At 32.5% G+C, this 20,159-nt stretch overlaps 1 protein-coding gene across 1 annotated transcript in view; it reads left to right on the top strand.

Moving 5' to 3' along the window:
- The first annotated feature begins 5,663 nt into the window (after positions 1–5,663).
- Positions 5,664–20,159, top strand: part of Schip1 (Schwannomin interacting protein 1) — a 225,802-nt gene continuing 211,306 nt past the window's right edge. The window contains exon 1 of the mRNA XM_035373776.2: positions 5,664–5,813. The gene's annotated coding sequence lies outside the window, so the exon portion shown is untranslated. The remainder of the gene's footprint in view (positions 5,814–20,159) is intronic.

Genomic DNA, 20,159 nt, shown 5'->3' with positions numbered 1-20,159 from the left:
TTCGAATTTTTTCCTTTCTATTATTACTTTTTGTATATGTTTTGATATAAATATTTAGTAAATAATGTTTGAGACTACTGAAAAGGAAAAACTCGACACTAAATGACGGATAGAAAGAAGCATTCGCACAGCTTTGTAACAGTGTTAATTACAGATAACATGAAGTGAATACTTTTTGTTTTCTACCTTACAGGTTGCGTTAATATTGTTGCATGTGTTAGGGTTCGTAATAGACTGAATGCACACAGGTCGGATGATAGGTTAATAAAATTTATTTAATGAAAAGGATTCTGGAATTTTCCACAGAAATTCTCGTATAAGTGTTCACTGTGTCACAGAGTACAATCAGTAGTTACACTACAAACTACTAAGAACGTTAAACACAACGCAATGCAAAGCGCATTTAAAGAGGAAACTAACTAGGATGTATCTTAATTTACATGGAACTAACAACTCGCAACTACAATGACTAAGAAGCTAACTGAGAGCAAATGCACTCTCCAGCCTTATGTAGTTTTCATATATTCAAAACGGACTTTTATTTTGTAACGTCTCTACGTATGTACCTATGTATCTCGCATAGCTCAAAAACAATTAGTAGCAGAACGTTGAGATTTTGTATGTGAGACTACTATAACATCCAGTTATACCGGCCGTTTTATTAATTTATAAATCCTCAATTAATAAAAAGTTAATTTAAACACCTAAACAATGAAAATCGTTGTTGATTCCACAGAAATATCCCGACTTCTCAAAGGGCGTTGGAGTTCCTGTATACAATCACCAACAATTCGAAAGGATCGCGTTTCGTCTTTTTCGCAGTTTTGAATGAGATCCATATCTTAATTTTAAATTTTGCTAATCAATTTTCTAAAATATAGAAATTTAAATTATTATAAAAATGTGAAAAACCTTCCCCGACGCAATGATAGACAATTAATTTCAAAATTTAAAATAGTATCCATTCAGAACAATACTTAAAAATAAGAATAAAGGAAAAATAGTGAGAGTAAGGAAAAGACTGAAAAAAAATTAATGGTAACACTTAACACTGTATTGAGAATTTTAAGCATGAGCTGTTTTTAAAAATTCTATGATTTTGTGTTGATTTTATATAGCGTAAGTGAGAAGAAAATGATGTTTAATAATAAAGTTAAAAAGACAAAAAAGTTTTGTATGTCATCTTGTACGAATTACTGTTGATAAGATAAACTGAGAAAAGATTGAAAAAACAGAAAAATGTATAGCTACATTTTCGGAAATTCTAGAGATAGGCTGCTTTTAAAAATTTTGTAATTTTTCTCTTTATTAAGTGGCGTAAGTAAGACGACAGCGAGGTTCATTAATAAAGGTAAAAAAAAAAAAAAAGCACATGTTAACAGGAGAGTCCAAGACCAGACTGCCAGTTCAACAAAAACATAAGAAAACGTTAAGAAACCCTCTGGTGCTACGTTAAATTCTTAAACTTTTCAATTTTTTTGCTCTTTATTTTTTCAATGTTATTTTAATGCTTTTGTTATTTAGTATGATAAGCATTAATCATGTTTTGTAGGGAGATTCGTGAATTTTATTTTAATTAACATGTTGTTTTTCAATTAAAATTTTCTACTGTTTCGTCTACTCCAACAGAAAATGAAAATTTAGTTAGTTAGTTAAAATAAACTGTGAAAATTTAAGTTTAAAAACGAAGACTGGAAAAACTCTCCTGTTGCCCTTTCTCATGAGTGCAGTAACTACCAGCTAATGAATACCTTTGATTAAAATTAAGTTAGCACTCATAGAATAGCAGAGCCAGGTTGTTATTCTTTAAATTTAAACTTCGGCTTTTTTTAAATCATTAGTTTCTGCCTGGTTTGCAAAAAGCGGATGCTAATTTTGTCAACATTTTACTTATGTAATTTAATTTTAAGCTGAAGTAAAAAAAAATATTCTTTAGTTATTTGACATTTTTGTAGTTATTTAGTTTTTTGGTATTGAAACGCACAAACGTAATTATTTAACGTTGTAATTATTTAGGTTTTTGGTATTGAAACACAAGAATTCGTCCAACAATGTAAAAACGATTCAAATGAGTGTTTATTTTAACTAAAATTGAGTTTAGCCTCATAAGTTCCTACCCGCTGGCGAAAATAGTTACTATAAAAAATACTTAATATTTTTAATTAATCCAGCGTAGAAAATAAAAACATTTTTATACGGCAGTGGAAAGACATATCTTTTAAATTGAATGAAGTTTTAAAGACGCTTTGCTGAGTTGAAACATATTAGTACGAATTTTGTACATAGATAGATGATTTTAGTGCAATTATATTTCTGTGTAATGTAACATAAGAAAAATCTAAGAGACAAGCTATACCGGGAAGTAGGATATAGGGGTAAGTGCATTTAACATTGAGTAAGTGGGTATCTCGGTAATTTAGGCGAGATATTGCCAAGCTGACAACAGTTTGGCGACTTATTTCGTCGCCAAACCTAGCGACATTTTGGTCCGCTCCCTCTATCACCGTAATAAGTATTGTAACAATAATTCGACCAATTATTGATTATTAACCAATTATTGATTCAATAATAATTCGACCCTCATATATTGCCTTCCTGTAATTTCCAGAAGTAGAAACTACTTGAAATATCTCGGCGGCCTGTTGAAAACTATATAAGGCCGGAGAGAACATCTGCTCTTAGTTATTGTTGTTATTGTTTTGCTAGTTGTTAGTTCAGAGTGGGGTAGGAGATGTTTTCGGGTTATCTTTCTCTTTAGATCCGCTTTGCATTGCGTTGTGTTTAATGTTCTTATTAGTTTGAAGTATGACTACTGATTCTATTCTGGGATACTCTGAACACCTGTACGAGTATTTCTGTTGAAAGTTCCAGAACTTTGAAATGTTTCTTTTAATAAAATGAATTTTATTAACTTAGTATCGGACCTGTGCATTCAGTCTACTACGAACCCATACGCACGCAATAATGCTATTTTTAAATGGCTGGGCATTAAATCCAAAACATGAATATCTGATGTTTTTGTGAGAAGCAACACATTGCTTTTAAATTCCTGAGTTAATCAAGAATTTTTTTAATTCGCACAAAATATGAAATAGGTAAAAAACAAATTCAAAATTCAATCTTCAAAGTTCACATGTTGGGGTAGAGGAATACGTGTGTTCAAAATCAGGTGGCTTAGAGGTCGCCGTTTTTATACATTGAGAAGAACGAACATACATACATGCATACAAATATACCGTTACGAATTTTGTATATGTGTGCATAATTTCAGTGAAATTATATGTGAAACTGTAGTATCTCTTTTGTAATGTAACACGAAAAATCTGAGGAGATACGGAAAAAAAATTAGATTAGATGAGGAAGTCTATTTAACATTGAGTAAAATGACAATCTCTCTAAACTGGCGAGTACGCAAAACTGGTAATTGTTTTGGCAAGTAATGTCTGTTGCCAAACTTGACGACCATTTGGAGGCATATTGGTCCGAGCCCTGTAATAATTGTTATTGGTATTGTAATTGAATAACTATACTCGATCCCTGTATGTAACTGCAACCGTATCCGGCCCTTATATGTAACTGTATATTCCTTCCAGTAATTTCCAGAAAGGGAAAATACTAGAAATTTCCCGGCTGCAGGGGAAGAAATATAGGATCAAAAACTATATATACATAATTATAGATTTTTTTTATATATACAAATTATATGGGACCGTTTCTGAGTTGTTTATCTCAGCGATGGGTACGGAGTATTGAGAGATCTTCATATGAGCTTCGCCTTTTATATGCGCTTTGCATTGTACGTTTTTAGTAATTACGTTCTCAGTAATTTGAAGACTGATTGTACTTTGTGATACTGGGGGGGGGGAAGAGAACAGTTGTACGAATATTTTTGTGGAAAGTTCCAGAACCGTGAAGTGTTTCTTTTAGTAAAACTAAATTTTACCAAGCTATCATTGGTTATGCGTGCATTTAATCCATTACGAACCCGTACACATGCAACAATACATAAATACAAATTTTTCATTGTTTAATAACATTTGCTGCTTTCTTGGTCAAATCTTAAAATAGCTGTTATCAAGGGAAAGAAACGGATAATGATTTTAATAAAACCAGAGTGTGTAATTGAAAGGATTCAGCTAGAAAATTAATAACAATAAAGACAAAGTAGGGCATTTACTGGTTTTAAATACTTACTTTGTCAATCAATAATAGACAATGAATTAAAAAAATAAGTAAATTAATTAATAGCCCTCCTGGGCTAACGTCCTTTGGGCTAATAAATATCTTACACTTTGCAAGGCACTGGCACGTGAAAATTCATATTTTATATCAGGTTCTTTTAGCAGGCAACAGCGTTCTTTCAAATCGACGAATATGTTGAATAAATTTAAAATATTAATAGGTTAAATTATATTATGTATATTTTTTCGCATTGTGATAAAACAACAGTGCCTAGAGCCATCAAATTTTGAGTAACTTACTTCTCCACCCTAATATGGGTATCTGGAAGCCCAAATTTGGAATTCATTTTATTATCCAGTTCATATTTCGTAAAGCATTTATGAGTCTTTGATTAAGAAACTCAGCGATTTCAAAGCGAGCTATGGCAACACTGAAAAAAAAAAAAAAAAAAAAAAAATTATCTCCAGCGCGAGACATGTTGTATCAGAAATTCTAAAGATATGCTCTTTTAAATATTTTGTGATATTGCTGTTGAGTTGAATTTTATAATTTAAGTGTGAAGAACATGCTATTTAATCAATAAAGGTAACGCACAAAACGTTAAAAAAAGCTCCTTTGGGCGTAATATAAAATATTATATATTAGCCTAAAGGACGTTGGCCCAGAAGGACTATTAATTTCGTTTGGGCATGTTGCGTTGGTTCACTATAAATGTCGGTTCATTTTTCAAATTGTTGCCACCAAATATTAGAGCCCTGTGTTATATTTAAAGAAATTAAATAATGAAAAATATGCATAAATGTATGTATGTTTCTCGCATTGTGATAAAACAACGGTACCTAGAGCCATCAAATTTTGAATAATGCAATCTTCCACTGAATATGGGTATTTGGAAGCCCGAATTTGTAATTTGAAATTTGTTTTATTTTATCGATTTCCTATTTTGTAACACTTTAACGAATTTTTTGTTAACAAACTCAACGATTTCAAAGAGAGAAATGGCAATACGGTTTGGGGGGGGGCAATATCTCCTGTGCGCGAGACTTTGTATCGGAAATTCTAAAGATATGCTCATGCGATATTACTATTGAATTGAATTTTATGGTTTAAGTGCGAAGAACGTGATATTTAATAAATAAAGGTAGCACACAAAACGTTAAAAAACGTCCCTTTGGGTAGTATGTAAAATTTGAAATTGTCAGATTTTTTTTTTTTTTTTTTTTTAATTCTAAAACATTTACGTGCGTCTTCAACCGAGAAATTCTAAGGAACAAAAAAAGTACGTTTCTGCTTAGAAGAGTTTCTTCAACTTTACTGGAGATTGCTTATTACATCACCCGTGACAATCATGCGTGCTTACCCTTTTTGTCATGGTGATAGCCGAAGATTCGGAGCTCTGTTTTTGCTCACTGCGCAAGTCTCCCGCGCTGTGACGTCACCACACCATCACGCTCTGTATCATCCGTAGAAGCTATCGGTTTCGGTAGTAGTGGCCATTCGATTCTGAATCGCTAAATTCGCAGTGTTTGGATTTTTCTTGAAGTTCTAAAAATAGTAGAACGAAATTAATATTTTTTTAAATTAAACTTGCTAGAAGAATTGTATCAGCAATAAAACAGCTTCAGATAAAGGTAAGAATATTTTAATTTGCAAGTATGTACTAACGGTGTTTAAATATTTAAAACAGTAAACCGCGTTTAAATATAAAAAACAGCATTTTAGATAAACTTAAAAAAAAAAAAAAAAAAAAAAAAAATTATGCTTTTTTTAAAAAATCGAAAATTTTGTGTTTGATTCATATTTGATTTTTTTCTTTTAAAATTAAATTTAAAAATTTTAATTTCTGTTTGCATATTACTACTTCTCCGCTAACTCCATATTTTTCGAAAAAATATCGTTTGCATTGCACAATGGCTCACATTTGTTTTCGGACACTTATATTTTTAAATCTATTTGCGTAGATCTTGTACTATATGTTGAAAAATAGACTTCAAAACTTTCTCTATTGTATTATTTTTCCACTTTGGGAAGAGCCAGTTTTGGAAGTTTTTTTCACTATAAAATAAATGGCATCAAAATATTTCGTGCAATAAAATGATTTGTTAAAAAAGAGTTAATCAGTAACTCGCTTAATGATTCGAATACTGCAAAATTTTAAAGAAATGCTATGGTAGGTAATATTTCTTGTTGTCATGATTTGATTTAAATCAAATATATCACAATATGTATCGTCTACATTTGTAAATATTTTCTTGTTAAATAAAATATATTAATAGTTCAGTATCTGAAGAGAACATGGTAAGACATTACAGGTTAACGACCAGCTATGTTACAAGATAATAACTCTTTTAAAAGATGGTAAAGGTATTCGAAAAAAAGTTCTTGATGTGAAGCGGTTAAACTATTTTTGATGTAATAAAACGACTAATATTGCGCGGAACTGTTGGAAATGGTTTGAATTCTGGACCATATTCCAAGCTAATACCAAGGAATCACAGATTTATTCCACGAAAAATCAAACAAGACTCGGACATAAGTACTGTAAAACGTTCAAAGGATTCAGGAGAACAATTTAAATTAAAATTTAACCCTGAATCCAATTTTTAGAAAAGTCATTTAGGGCACATGAGTAAAATAGATGATCACCAAGACGGAAATTCGTCGTCAGCCATGAAAGCAAATACGCTTGGCGTTCACACAATGTAAATAAGTAAACGTTTTATCATACTGGAAAAGTATTACTTTTGCAGAAACATCAAAATTTAATATATCTGAATCCGGTAGACAAACTAATATGTGGCAAAATCCAAATTAAGAATGAAATTCGAAAATGATATTACACAATGGGGTAGAGGCATAATAGTTTAGGGATGTCTGGCTGCCTTTAGAATGCGAAATTTAGTTTTTATTGGAAATAATATGGATTAGTATAAATAATTAAATATTCTTAGTGAAAAACTGAAAGCATGTGCAAAAGAACTTAGAATACAAAATAGATTCAAGTGCTATAAGAATAAGGATGTCAATTAACTGTTCTAACTGTACTAACTGTTCGCTTGTTTGGTTGTACAACTGTCTTGAAGGTCTTAAAACGTCTTCATATTCTCCAGGCTTAATTTCTATGGAACATGTACGGAGTGAATTGGAGAAAATAATAAAGAAACTTAATATTTCTTCGAAACCTTTAACAAAAATAATTTTTACTTAGGGTCCGCTGAGTCCGTGCCAAAGCGCATGAAATGTTTAATTTTATCTAAAAAAATATCTAAGGAAATATTGAATGTCCGTTTATTTTCTTATTTTTATGAAATATAAACTGTTTATACAAAATGTATGAATGCTTATGTGAGTTCATTCTCAGAAAATTTTGAATAAATTATTAGTCCAAAGGGGCTTTATCCCTGAAGGACTATTGTTTTCGTTTTGCGATTTCCCGTTGAAAATTTTAAAAGCCTGTATCACTTTTCAAATCGTTGCCACCAAATACTATGACCCTGTATTATATTTGAAGAAATTAAATAATGAAGAAAGTCTTCATAAATGTATGCATGTTTCTCGCATTGTGATAAAACAACGGTACCTAGAGCTATCCAATTTTGAATGACGTAACCCTACTGCAAAAATGGGCATGTGGAAGCCCAAGTTTGAAATTTGGAATTTGTTTTATTATCCATTTCGTATTTCGTAAAACTTTAACGAATTTTTTATTAGCAAACTCAACGATTTAAAAGCGAACAATGTCAGCACTCTATGGGGAGGGGTAGAAACATTTTTATCTCCAGCATGCGGAACTGTATATCGGAAATTTCAAAGATATGCTCATTTTAAAATTCTTTTGTGACATTGCTGTTGAACTGACTTTTATGGTTTAAGTGCAAAGAACATGAAATTTTATAAATAAAGGTAACACACGAAACGTTAGAAAAAGGCCCCTTTGGACGTAATTTAAAATCTGAAACTCTTATGATTTTTTTTTTAACTACAAATGTTTTGAAACTTTTTTTTTTTTTTTTCAAAATAAAAAGATCTTAAAGATTATCGATGGTGCATGTGAAAGAAGTAACCTGTGATGCTCAGTGAGAGGCACCATAGACCATAAGCGAAATGTCAGGGGACTTCTCAGCAATATGTTAAAAAGGTGTATATGCAATACCTGTATCACTGTTCATTTTTTCAAGGAATACAGTGGTACGTTTCGAAGTATGACTAGTTGCGAAGTCTTGATGAAGTTTCACTCTGTGAAAGAGCATTGGGATAAAAAACTGAATTTCATCTGTAAATGTCGGACGTAAATCTTTCTCTTGATAATGCATTGAGTGGATTTTGGCATTTCTTTCACGCTTCTTAATTTTAATTTACCATCACAAGAGAATCCTCTGACAATCATAAATCCCTTGTTGAAACTTTCTTTGTATTGACGGAACCAGGTTTGTCCATTTTCTTCCTTCGTTTTCTGTAATAAATAGAACCTTTTTTTTTTTTTTTTTTTTTTTTTTTTTTTTGTTGTTGTTGCAGTCATTTAGGTAAATACATGCTTCGTCGAAATTCATAATGCATTTCCATTTATCGCTTGCCAAATAGTGTTCATACAGGGTTCTACAGATTTTTCCACGTTGAGCGACATGCTTTTACTGGAGTGAAATTCGATGGCACGTGTGTATTAAGAACATATACCTCGGCATAACCTGAACATAAAAATATTTTAAAGCATTCTCTGCATCATCTCTAATTAAAAAAAATTCTCCAGGTACACATTCTGCTTATTAGGAGCTTAAATGCATGTTATATTTCATTTGCAGCAGTTGTTCATAAACAGCTATTAATAACATTCCTTTAATAATTGTTTCGTCTAAAATGGGCTATTATTCACATTGCTTCACTATAAACGGCGTATTACTTTTCAAATTTCTGCCACCAAATATTACTTCATCTATCAATTTTAAAGAAATTAAATAATGAAGCATCTATACATGTATGTATGTAGTATATTCCTTGAATTGTGAAAAAACGATGGTACCTACAGCATCAAATTTTCAATAGTGTAGTCCTCCACTCGAAAATGTGCATCTGGAAGCTACAGTTTTGAATTTCGAATTATCTTTATTATTTATTTCTTATTTTGAAAACCTTTAATAAAATTTCGATTAAAATACTCGACGATTTTAAAGCGAGCTGTGGCAACAGTATTCGAAATTAAAAATTTTTATCTACCACGCGCGAGACTATTGCCATTCTGAAGAATGTAGGATACTTATCTTTCAATTTTAATTAAAAGTCCCTAAGATAAAATTCCTAAGGATTCAAGATCCTAAGATAAAATACTTTTATTTTGCACGCACCAGTATGATGCCATTTGACAAGCTATGAGATATTTAACGATCATATTTAATCTGCCAGTTATCGATTAGCAAAGCTAAGAGATTTCGAAACAATAAGCGCAAGTCTTAATAGAATATTTTTTTCTACTTTTAATGGAACTGATAAAGTAAAACTGCATTTAAATCACGAAATATCTCATTCAAAATACTAAATATTTTTACGAAATTTCACTAATTGAACTCTATTATGTATTTTTCCATTTTATGATATCTGTTTTGTTCGGCTAGTGAAAATAAAAGCTAACAAAAATATACAGCAGCTCAAAGCAGTGTATGTTTTAAACAGCTAAATATTAAACCCATGCGCCGAAACACAACAGCAGCTTGGATTACTCAGGACTTTTCCATTCGGATGTTTGATCCTCCCACGGTATTTTCTCCTCTTCTGTTCGATTCGAGGGATTGGAAGAGGAACTATCCCCTCTGAATCATCCACCACTAGCTTGAACTAATTGATGTGAGACATTTTTAGCTGGATTCTCAGCCCTCTGTTTTATAAAACGTGATTCATCGTTTAGTCATTGTTATTCATTTGCGCATCGCGTCCAGGGAGATGATGGAATACCAAATGAAGGGGACGAGGGGATTCAGTCAGTTGCGGAGTAAGGGGATAGGGATAGTTCATTCGGTGATTCATCTCCAGCGTATGCCGGAGAGTGATGGTAGATACCATAGTAAATATATGAGAATTATCCCATTAGGGGAGAGCTGAGCTGTCAAAATTTGGGTTCAGTCTGTTCAATAACACTGGCTGGAAGATACGACATTTCCACAGGCTGGTTTGAACGTAATGTACACAAATTGGTGCGTATGTGGAAGATATCTTGTGAACGATTTTTAGTCCTTAATTCTACTTCTTACAAAACTTATTTTTTAGCTAGCCTCACACTTTTAAGAGAAATTTTCATTGACACATAGTTGGTCCATTAACTCAGCTGGGGGAAAAAACACCTTGATGAGAACACCACATGACTTCCTTTTAAAGTCTATTCAAACATTATTCACAATTTTAACTGCACTTTATTTAAATTATTCCAACTTAAATAACGATCTCTCCGGGCAAGTTGATAATGACATCAAAAATTGCGAATTTTTTAAATTAAATACTCCTGTCCATTTTCGTCGTAAGGGATTCAAACTTTTCATATTTTTACTTTTTCATAACAAGTATAAAACTTTTTTCTATGTATAGAAACCGGAAGACAGCATTAAAAGTGAAGCTTTATTATACGTCCAAAATTATTTTTTTTTAATTTGACATAATTTTTTTAAATTTCCAAAATATGAATATTTTCGTCATTTAAAACGTTTCTGGAATTGGAAGTGCATGATTACAACCAACGATTGCGAAAATAAAGGCAGGGTAAGAGGAAGTGCAATAAAAAAGGAAGGTGCCCAAGTAGATGTTATATCGGTCTCATTTACAAAAATTCAACGTTCTACGACTAATCGTTTTTGAGTTCATTCGAAATAAATAAGTATGTATGTTCGTACAGACGTCACAAAAAAGGTCCGTTTTGGATCCACTTTAAATCCATTTCACAATCCGTTTTGTAAAAAATAGTCCTTTATTATGTTCGTACGCACACATTTTACGAAAAAAAAAAAAAAAAAAAAAATTCAAAATGTATTTGGGAATGGTCAAAATTGATAATTCCGTTGAAATATGATACACGAAACTTTCCGAAATTACAATACTTTCTTTACTTTGTACAAGGAAGTAAAAATGATTACTAAACAGTATATGACACCATTAATTTTATTAAAATATGGTTGGTCTATGAGCTAGCTGGAATTACCCTGACTGCTACTTGTACCATGTTAAATTCGTGCTTGAGTTTATATCTTAACAGTGTTTGATTTTGATAATGGATTATATTTATGTTTTAGTAGTGAACTAGTAAACCTCCTGTTTCTCTAATGAATCGAAAAATGTTTTTAATTAAAAAATTAAAATAACCAACCAACATACCTTTGTCCTGTACAACGTTTCCGTTCTGAATGAGTTATCTCGAATCGTTTGCTCACCGCATAATCTTGATGTTAATTCTCCTCGAGAGCTCAGAGAGAGAACTAAATATTTTCTATTGCTTAATTTTGAAATTAATGCGTCGAGCGCACAGACAATGCTAAATTTTTTTTGACTGCTCAGTCATCTTTCTCAGACAGTTTTGATTACTCTCATTTTCGAAGTGCTTGCTTGTAAACGTAAACATTTATACTCTGAGTGTATTCACATGACATTCATTTTTTTCGTTTTCTGTATCATATTAACCGACATGCTGATGTCATTGCCAACGCTGGAAATAATAACTAATATATCGATAAATAGCAGCTAAAGTAAACATTAACTAAAGAACTGATATCGGCATCTCATGCCTTAAAGCTAATTTATTTTGTAATATCTTGAGACTAACATCAAAACAGTTTGCAAAATTAGATCATAATATTAAAGTTTGTAACATTCTATTGATAGTATTATTAGAATCTTAATATTCAATATTTTACATATATAAAAATAACATATTACATGTTTTCCAAAGCAAAAGTCTTAAAAATTTAGGTTTCCATTAAAACTACTTTGCAAATCTTGTACATCCACGAGTTCAAAACAAAGAATAATTAATATAAACATTTTAATATTTTCCGGTGTTTTCAAATACTGAACTAAGTAGTTTTGTGTATTAACAGTTCGTATAAGCCTTGTAAATATAAAGGTGTTATTAGAATAATGAAAGTAACCAAAAATTTGGAACTTTTTTCACATCCCCAGACAGTAACATGGCTCTTAAAGGTGAACCAAAATAAGTAAACAAACTAAAAATAAAAAAAAAAAGGAATTTGAAAGCATTCAGATTTTAACATAGCACCAGAGGGTTTGTTAAAGAGTTTTTATGCTCTCTCTGAACTCGCAGTTTACCAGTGTGCTTTTAGAGTCATTCCTGCTAACACAACTTTTTGCGTGTGTTTTAACTTTATTATAAAAGACAGATTTCTTCGCACTTGCGCCGTGTCAAATTCAACAGTAAAATTATAAAATATTTAATAGCAGCCTATCTTTAGAATTCCAGTTACGGTGATGTCTTTAAAATTCCATTTTTGCAAAGAATCTTTTCATATATTCGTTACATAATTTCTTTGGAAATAATACAGGTGACAGGTGAAAGTGTCCGTCCGGGTCCCGGACGGCTTAATATGAAAAATCGGGTGTCGTCCGGTACCCGCACCTATTTAGAACAACACAACCCTGGCGACTTCCTGAGAAGGCTGCATCGGGAATATATTAATGGAGAATATGAGGTACTGGGGTAGCGAAACAAGGGCGTGTGCATATATATGCTTCAGTATACAATTAATAAAAAGTTTCATACACAGGTACATTGGTGGTATAGGTACATTGGATACATATGTATATTGGTCTAAGTGGTTAATGATATAAGCAAACAATAAACACTTATACATTAAAAGAAATGAAACACTGATAATGCAACTGGCGCATTAATGCAGAAGATGACAATAAATGAATACACGTAATCGTGTGTCATCCTGTATGACTATACATAAACTACTAGAAATGATATGCATAAACACATGCGAATGATGGCGATAAATGAAAACACATAATCATGCATTATTCTACTGGGCTATGCACACACCAATAAAAATGATACGTACACACCTATAGGTTGACAGAAATGATACACTGAGAATGAAAATTGTGTATCAGTGTGAACGATGACAATTAATGGTTACACGTATTCGTGTATTACCTTACTTGGCTGTACATATATATTAGTACAAATGATACACTTAAACACTTAAACATTAATGGAAATGAAATACTGAAAATGGCCCTTGTTCGTACATTATACGATAGATGAAGAATAATGGTAACACGTAATCGTGTCTTTGGAAATAATACAGGACGGTAACACTGAGTGAGAAAATTCTTTTATTTAAAAAAAGATACGGACAAAAATGTGAAGATCAAGACTAATAACATCTCTGGCGATAAAAAAAGAAAGAAGGGAAAAGAGAACATGACATTTGATGATATATTTAACAGATACTGCTACTATTCAGCCTAATTGCTTCCGCGCGTCAAAATGAAGAGATGTAAAATGAGCATGCGTTCTTTTTTTTTTTTTTTCGTTTTGTTTTGTTTCCTTTAATAAACTCGACGTCTTTATAATCCTCATCTTCCGATCTGCCAACTCCTGTCTTTGCTAAGGGAGAAATTCTCAATTAATGCTTAATAATGGACCTCCTTTTCTTCTTAATTATAGTATTTTTTATTCTGAAATTGTATTGTTTCAAGTTGAATTGCAGTTTATTCAATTATCCTTATTTCCTATTCACGGTACTTTCGACTATTCTGATATATGTAATTTCGGTAATTCGTTATTAATTCAGTTTTTATCAGGTTTGTTTATTTAAAATGCTTAAATGCTTCATTACACAGAAAATAAGCCTATGGCAGTGACGTAAATAACAAAGGTTTTGCAGCGCGAGCTAGAAACTTACCACTTAAAGATCTTATCAATAACTGAGATAACGAACGCTCTCATTTTTAAAATAAAAAAAAAAGAATTGATTAAAAAATTTAAAAAAAAATTTATACTACTACTATTTTGCGAAGTTCTTCGAGGTTTACTAAATTGAATCTAAAAATTTTATTTCATACGTCTAAGTACGTAGACCTTTCACACATACACATACAAAAAAAAAAAAAAAAAAAAAAGGAACAGTTTTATATCTTCCGTTCTGCTGGACCGATTGGCGAAATTTAATTTACGTTTTTCATGTCTCGAAAGCGCAACTTAGGATATATATTAGATTTATATATAGTATTGTTCTAATATAGGTATTTCAACACAAAATCGGACTTTTTCTGAAATGACACACGGATTTGTCTCCATATCTTGATTCTACGTCTCAAATTATGACCAAATATTAAATTTTGTAAAATTTGTGGAGAAACTCATCGAGAAATTAAAAACTTTACTTTGGCGCAGCTTTTTTCAGTTTGCGCCAAGAAATATTCACTTGGCGAAATTCTTAATTTATAGCAGTCTCTTTTCCTTTCTCTTTTTTCACTGCGCACGAGAGCAAGGTTAATCATTCACACTTTCAAATAATTTTAACAAAGTGCGTAAATCATATTTGGCGTTATCATTGCTTATAACAAATATGCTAAATTTCAAAACGCGCCAATATATAAATTCATGTATATCTTTGGTAATTCTTTTGCAGGTAGGCCTAGAAATACATTTACTTTCAGATGGTGGCAAAAATTTCATAAGTTATAATTCGAAATGTTTTTTGAAACATTTATAAACAACAAACCAGAAAATATCTGTGAATTTTCTTTGGATTCAACCTGAATATCGAATTGTGAAAGAAGTAATCAAGTACGTTTTTAATAAAAAAGGAGATATTAATAAATATATGCCAAGTTCAATTAACATGGAGAATTTTGAGAGCTAATTTTTACAAAACTTGGCACTTTGGACAATTTGAGTAGTAGAATCGAAATATAGAAAAAACTTGGTATGTTATTTCAGAAAAAGTCCGATTTTATGTCAAAATACTTATGTTAGGACAATGCTGTATAAAAATCTAATATACACTCTTTTGCAAAAAAAAAAAAAAAAAAAAAAAAAAAAAAAAAAAAAAAAAAAAATCGAAGCTCTATGAAGGAAGTGGTTGTTTTTGATAAAAACTGAATATGTGTATACCTCATACACAGATAATAAAATGATTAAAAAATCAAGGTCATAGTACCTGTTCATGCTCACAATCACCCATTGAGTGTTCAAATTAGTCGTTGGTTGAGCCGCCCCTGGCAGCAATGCATGCTTGAATTCGTCGAGGCATGGAGTAGTAAAGTTCCTAATGTCATCCTGCGACACATTCTGCCATGCATTCATCAGTTGTCGCTCCAGATCTGCGATATTTTGTGGTGCCCGAATCTGGCGGCCTACTATTCCCCAGATATGCTCGATTGGTGAAAAGTCTGGTGACCTTGCTGGCCAAGGAAGAGTATCAACCGCACGGAGACAGTCCAGAGATATGCGAGCGGTATGTGGTCTGGCATTATCTTGTTGGAAAATGGCCCCAGGATGACGTGCCATGAAGGTAATGCAACAGGCCGAGGGATGGTATCAACATATCGTTTATCTGTTAAAGATTTAGGGAGGATAACTAAAGATGATCTGCTGTCATAAGAAATAGCGCTCCACACTATCACACCAGTGGTTATGGCTATGTGCTTTAGTAAAACAAAAACTGATTGGGGCCGCTGGCCCCGTCCTCTTCAGACACGAAAACGGTGGTCATCTGCTTCAAGAGTGAAGCTAGATTAATCGCTGAACACTGTACGATGCCAGTCTGATGGCAGCCAGGATGATCGGCTGCGACACTACTCCAGACGACCCGCCGATGTTGTGGGGTCAAAGGCAAACGTCTTAAAGGCCTCTGTGAGCGTAACCCTGCCTCAGACAAGCGCCGTGAGATGCTGGACGGTACCACAGGAGGTATAGACGTGGCTGTAGTGCGTTGAATAGTTGACAATGGTACCGTTGGGGTGGTTTGGGCCTGGCGAACAATCATCCTATCTTGCCTCGCATTTATGCTCCTTGGTCTTCTAGAGCCCTCATTTCGTCGGCAATTTCCTTGTAGTAATCATTGCTGCTAATATCTTTGCACAGCAGTGTGTGTACGCTGCAGGTGGCGGCCTGTTGCTCAGTATGACCACCCAGATAAAAACGCAACCCTACAATGCGACCATGTTCGAAATTGTTTAGTTGTCTGCAAGGCCTTCGATATCGTCGTAATGGCATCTTTAGTTACTTCTTTACGGAATTACAATACCAGCAACAAAAAAACAAACAAATAAATAAATAAATAAATAAAAATAAAAATAAATAAATAAATAAATAAATAAACATTTTCCGCCTCTGTTACTGGTTTTATACTTTGGGAATTGCGTTATAAAAATGCGCGCTAGGATCGCAATTCCTGTTCATGTGCCTTGAAACTTTGATCGTTTGCATGTTCGATCAAGATTTTTTTTCCATACCAAATTTCGTCACGATAGCAAAAGTCCTTCTTGGTGCTTCGATTTTTTTTTGCAAAAAAGTGTATATACTAAGTCGCGCTTTCGAGACATGGAAAACGCAAGTTAAATTTCGGCAATCGGTGCAGTAGAACAGGAGATATAGAACTGTTGTGCAAGGTGTATAAGATATTAATTAACCTTTATCTGTGGATTATTAAATTGAAGACCTCAAATGTTAATATAACATTTTTAAATTTGATGTTATAAAAGAAATGCCTCAAGTAAAAACTGAATATCTCAACGAAAACATCGAAATTTTTTTAACCACATCAATTAACAGATATTGCTTTTGAGATACATACTTAACAATTGGCTCCAGATTCATTTTTACTTAACAATAACCATCTTACTAAGATTTCGTTGGTAAAACTAATATAATATTTCAATATTTCTGCATTACATTTTTGTGTTTGTATTAGCACCAGAGTCTCAAAATAAAAATTATTAATAAATTAACAATCAAAATAAAAATATTATATTAGTTTTAAAGTAAAATAAAATGATGAAGAATTCGCTGTGTAGGTACGTTCCTCGTATTTAAAAAAAAAGCAACCACGGCACCTAGATTCACCGACTTTTTAATACAGCAAGTCCTCCACATTAACACGGACACCTGGAAGCCCAAATTGTTAATCTGTAATTGTTTTTTTTGATTTATTTCATATTGTATAAAAATTTAACGAATTTTTGTTTCACAAGTCGAGCGATTTGACAGCAAGAAATAGCAATATTGTGTTTTCATAAGACATTTTTATCTCCCGCGCGGCCAACTGTTGCTATACTGCAAAATGTAATTTATTTATCTTTTGTTTTTAATCTGCAAATTTGGCTGTTTCAAAGTATTGTATTGCCACTCCCACAGACAAAATACTTACTATCTCCCTGCACCAGCGGGTTGCCTTTAAGTAAAGCATAAGATATTTAACTTTCAAATTTAGTCTTTTTGTTACTGAGTAACAAGCCAAGAGACTGAGAAGCCATGAACACTGTTCTAAAAGTATTTACACTTTTTTATTTCATTGAATTTAAATAAAATAAATTTAACTCGTGAGATATCTAATTAGAAATATTAAAATTACTTTTCGAAATTACATTAGATGGACTCACTAAAATTATATAATATTTTTAAAATTTTTATAATGACTCTTGTAGGCCGCTGCCGTTCAAGCGAATTGTTTAAAAAAATTAATACAAGGTGTTTATAAAATCTCTATACATTTTTGCTTAAACAGGCTTTATTCTGAAATATAAGTTATTTACATGAAAACGCAACATATTAGAACACTAAACTAATATAATTTAATGTGCCCCCTCCCCGAGGGTGTAGGCGCAGTTTCCAGCATTCCACTATACTTCGGAACACCTTATGTAACGTAGTTGGTGTAATTTAAACTGCTGCAGTCATAATCCACTGTTTCAATTGTTCAATGCTGCTAATCTTCACTGGGTACACTTTGGATTTGACAAAACCCCATACGAAACAGTCTAAGGCAGTTAAGTCTTGTGATTGTGGAGCCGAAAGCCGTTGAGACTATCACCAATCCACTATCATGAAACGTTTCATTAAGATAATTACGCACAATAATGGTAAAATATGGAAGTGCCCCATCATGTTGGTAGAAAACAGTGTTAATAATGCCATCTAATACTAGCTGTGGCTCAAAATATTGTTGCAACATATCGAGATAAATTTCTTAAGTGATGGTCCTTTCTGCAAACATGAAAGGTCCATGGAGCTTCGACTTAGTTATTCCAATCCATGCATTAACTTTAGGTCTGTCTTGCTGAGATTCGTACAACACAATTCGTTGTTCATTAGCCCAGAATTGGCAAGTATGCCTATTAACATGGCCGCTGAGATGGAATATGGTTTCGGCGCATTCTCCATTAAGTTTTTATTCTCGACAGCTTCCAACAAATCATAACACATAGCTTGCCGAGCTGCATAGTCCTCGGCTTCAAGTTTATGCACAGTTTGAATTGGTTAGGCATGCTTATTTAAGTGACAGCGTAGAGTTTTCGAAATAACAGTATGCGAAATACAGAGTTCCCGGCTGAGTCTTCAATGTAGATGCCTGGGGGTTACGCGTAATCGCTTCTTGTACGCTTTTCTCAACTTATGGCGTTATCAATAGTCTTCCAGAACAGTCTTCATCTTTAACGCTGTCAGTTAGCTTGAATTTGTTCGACAAGGTTAAACAACTGCTCTGGTAGGGGCTTGTTTCTGAATTTGTGGGCGAAGTCCTCCTGCACCTGTTGATACGTTAATTCATGTATACGGGCACAAACAATGGCTATTCTTTCCTCTGTTGACAGCATTATTTCAGATTTCCTCCAAAGAAACTGAAATTAGAACATATTTCTCAAAAATGTATAGAGCTCTTAGAAACATCCTGTATAGTAGCGAATATATAAAAAAAAATGTATGGCAACTTCTAACACTGGCAATTTTAAAGATAGATTGGTAATTTTAAAGATATGTCTGCTGGTTTTAAATATTTCAAATTTTGCTGTCGAGTTTCATGTGGAATAAATGCGAAGAAAGCGATGCTTAATAATAAAGCTAAAGACAGAAAAAAATGTGTTATCAGGAATGAATTCAAGAGCAGATTTATAGCCTATAATACTCAGCGACAGCATTGAAAACCTTAACAATTTCTCTAGTTGCTACGTTAAAATATGAATCCTTTACGATTTCTTTCTTTCTTTTTTACATCATTGTACGAAGTAAAGGAAATATTATAATCGCGAAAAATTTCGGGTATCATATTTCAACTGAAGTATCCATTTTGACTATTTAGTAATACATTAGGACAATGTGTTTGTGGGACGTCTGTACGTATGGACAGAATAAAGTACTTTTTTTTCCAGAACGGATTCTAAAAAATCGATTCAAAAGGGATGTTTTCATGACGCCTGTACGTGCGTATATATGTTTCCCGCATACCCAAAAATGATTAAGAAAGAGCGTTGAGATTTTATATATGGGACTGCTATAGCATCTAGTTGAGCATCTCCTTTTTTTATTGCAAACGGTGGTATCAAACATGCGTGTGTTATCTGTATATATTTATATGCCCAGTTCCTTACCAGATAAAGTCCTTACTCGTCATTTATTTTCGTAATCGTTGCTCGTAATCATATACTTGCAATTAAAAGGAGAGTTTTAGATGCAGAAAATATTCATGTTTTGGCAATACAAAATTAAAAAAAATAATAATTTATACAAATAACGAAATCTAACTTTCAATGCTTTCTTCCAATACCTATGCTTCTGTTTGGGAAAGTTTTATGCTCGTTATGAAAAAATAAAAATAAAAGGAGTTTGAATCCTGTGAAACAAAATTTGACCGGGATACGTAATTTCAAAGTTTGCGATTTTTATGTCATTTTTAACTTGCCTTGAGGGTTAATAATTATCGGCCTTCTTGAAGATGATAACATCTTTCAGATCCGTGACAATTATCGATATCTTAGAA

Source organism: Stegodyphus dumicola, chromosome 1, assembly GCF_044657685.1.
Source record: "Stegodyphus dumicola isolate Sdum_Otavi_A_Nest chromosome 1, ASM4465768v1".
Taxonomy (NCBI): Eukaryota; Metazoa; Arthropoda; class Arachnida; order Araneae; family Eresidae; genus Stegodyphus; species Stegodyphus dumicola.
This window is presented reverse-complemented; position numbering and strand designations above follow the sequence as displayed.